Source organism: Erinaceus europaeus, chromosome 6, assembly GCF_950295315.1.
Source record: "Erinaceus europaeus chromosome 6, mEriEur2.1, whole genome shotgun sequence".
NCBI lineage: Eukaryota > Metazoa > Chordata > Mammalia > Eulipotyphla > Erinaceidae > Erinaceus > Erinaceus europaeus.
Window position 1 is genome coordinate 69,271,509 of NC_080167.1, and position 3,186 is coordinate 69,274,694.

The window sequence follows — 3,186 nt, forward strand, 5'->3', positions numbered from 1 at the left end:
GATAGAGAGGGAGAGAGACAGCTGCAGCCCTGCTTCACCGCTCAGGAAGCTTTTCCCCTGCAGGTGGGAACCTGCATATCGGAACATGTGTGGTCAACCAGGTGTGCGAAAGCCCAGACCCCTCTTTTCCTTCTTTCAATTCTTTTGTTTTGTTTTATCAGTGATTTTATGCTGGTTTAGCAGATCACAAGGTTCCAGGGATGGAGTTTCACACAGCAGGCCACCACCACAGTTCGGAGCCTTCTCCCCACTCTGGGTTGTCCCTTCCCCCAAAGGATAATCACTGTCGCCTTCACTAGGCCTTAACAACCAACAGGCTGACTGTCTTTGTCTCTTTGACACAAGCTTGTGTGCTTCAGTTCTTCATATTGCGAGTATAAGCAAAGTCATCTGGTAACTGTCTCTTTCTTTCTTAAAAACAATTTCTCCATATTAAAGGAAGAACTTCATATTCCTTCAGTTTTCCTGGCTGTGTGCCTCCATAGTTTTCTCTGATAGCTCTTCTGAACTTGTGTCAGGAAGTTACTGGACCTCGTGGTTTCGCAGAACTAGAATTTTCTGAGTTTGGCTGTGTGTTCTGGCTTCTGTTGGCCATAGGTGGTGCTGGGGTCCTGTTCTGTATGTGAGTTACAGAGTAAGGGGAACCGTGTTGAAGAAGTGACATAGTATTATGCTGCCTGGTGTCCCTTACACAGGGCAGGGAGTGGGGTCAGGGGTGCAGGGACAGAGATCCCAGACCTGCTCCTCTTCCCAGACTGATTTCTGAAAGTAGGAACCTGCTGCTGTGTCAAAGTCTCTTGTCTTCAGTTTGGCCCTGATCACCAGAGCCTTTACGGCAGCCGGTACACCAAGAGTTTGACAGGCTTCCCTGATGTCAAAGGTTTTCTGAATGGTTCCCTGGAGTTTTCTCTGGAGCCTTTGGCTTCTACAGCTATAACCAGTAGTTCCAAGCCCCCTTGTTTCTACATCACTTGGTTCCCGAGTGGTTCTGTTCTGGCCTAGATCTGTAGGGATTGCAAAGATGGTGCTTGATAGAAAGGCAGTGCAGTATTTCAGCTTGAACCTTCCTCTCCCTGCCCTCCGGCTCCCACTGTCCACGCACAATCACAGACCTTCAGGGAGTCAGGGGAGTGGTTTTCCTTTCTTTACCAGAAGTCTCGGCTTTTCTCGGATGAAATCCGTTAAACTATTTTGTCTTAATAATTGTTTTCTGGGAGGAAAGCCAACATTCCCTGAAGTGGCCTCCATAGCTCCACCCACAAAGTCCCTTTTCTTTTTATTTTATAGGACGGTGAGAAGTTGAGAGGGGAGGGTGAGAGAGAAGTAAAGAGAGACACCTGCAGCATTGCTTCACCACTCATGAAGCTTTACCCCCGCAAGTGGAGACTGGGAGCTGGAATCCAACTTCCTCTACAGACTCTCACGGTCGTATACTCTTTTCCACCACTTGCCCAGTGAATGAGAGGCAAGGGTCACTATCTGTGTGAGTCAATGAGCACCAGATAGGTCTGTGTGAGTCAATAAGCATCAGATAGGTCTGCCGAGTTTCTAAGATACACGACTTGTTCTTCGTGGCTCCTACTGAGTTACGTAACTCCTGGATTCTCTCTTCAGCTCCTCCTCCTCTTCCTCATTCATATATTTAGACCACTCCATCTTTGATATAGTACTGTTACTTTCCTCCCTTTACTTCAGTAATTTAACAGCAGTTTTTACAAAATGATACAATTTCAGAGGTAGAATTTCACAATACTACATGCTCAGTGTAAGTCACCACACCCTCCACCAAAGTTCAATGCACAACTATTTTAATCTCAATATTTTTCTCATTCCCTGAAGCAATAGCTTTGCTTGAAAAGTTCCTCACCTTAAACTATACCCCTTAAGTGCTACCAAAAAAAGGCTGTCCAAAAGAATAAACATGAAGCTCTCTATCTACTTAGTAATATAGGAACAGACAATGACATACCTCAACACTTAAGAATAGTCACTTATATTAGACAATAAATAGAAAAGTTAGAATAAGTTACAGATTCAAACCAGAACTGTTTCTTCACCTTACAGAATATATAGTTTAAGATGACCGTAGTTCTAGTTTTTCAGAAACAAAAACACTGGGAGGTGGCCAGCAAAATTAGAACACTAATCAACTAAAATTTCTTCACCTCCACCCCCATTCCTTAAGGCTGATGCAATTTTAGGAGGCTAAACTCTGAGTAATTTTATAAAAATAATAAATCACAATGATTGGTTTATTTTTCAACAGCCAGCCAGATCGGGGATGGCATAAATATCATCTATTTTAAGTTGTGATGAGTAGCTGAAACAGAGTAACATCTGAAAGATAAATCATCTCAACTCTAGAATGATGTGGATGAAAGCAATAATACTTTGCTACTTAGAAGATTAATAAGTCTGGTTAATAAATTTTCTTCAATTGTGAAACGAAGGCAACTGTGTTTATCTCAAGGGATCACTGACGCAACACAACACAGAGCATAGATGCAGACATGAGACTTCAGCTTGGAAAGGGCCTTTGCAGCATAGCCAGCCTGGTCACTGTGTTCTGTTGGCTTGCTGTGTGACTACTCTTAGATTTCAAAGCATTGCACATTGTATTGTATTCTTATATGAAATAAGTGAACCTTGTGCAAGGCTGATACACTTCTCTCTTCTTCTTTTTCATTTCAGGGGAGAGCGCGAACACAGCCCCCCACTACCGCAAGTCACGTGGTCAAGTCTCCCACATTTGGGGAAATCGTAGGGGTCAGCACATCTGGAGTGCAATGGATAAGCCTCACCCTGGGAAAACCACCCTTGTGATCATGCTATCTCCCCTTCCAGGTAACTATACTTCTAAACTTGTTTTACTGTGAGAAAGTCTACCTAACAACTCAAGTACTGTGAAATACCCACCATCCTCTGCAATAAAGCAACTCAGATGCTCATGATTGGGAAAATGGGTTCCTGTTTGTCACACATGGGAGGACAGAGGCAACTCAAAGACCATGAATAATATTACGGCTTGACTGAGAGACCAGTGCCTCTTCATTTATTGAATGAACTCTGGGTCTCATGCAATTTTTTTAAATTTTATTTTACATTTTTATACGAGAGAGAAACAGATTCAGATAGAAAGTGAGTTCCATAGAGAAAGAGGAAATAAGGGGATGACGACAAAATACA

General features: G+C 43.0%; 1 non-coding gene across 1 annotated transcript; it reads right to left on the reverse strand.

The window, feature by feature from the left end:
* Positions 1-2,688: 2,688 nt before the first annotated feature.
* On the reverse strand, positions 2,689-2,852 carry LOC132539208 (U1 spliceosomal RNA). The gene has a single exon (XR_009550500.1). It is a non-coding gene; the product is annotated as a U1 spliceosomal RNA (small nuclear RNA).
* Positions 2,853-3,186: the final 334 nt, after the last annotated feature.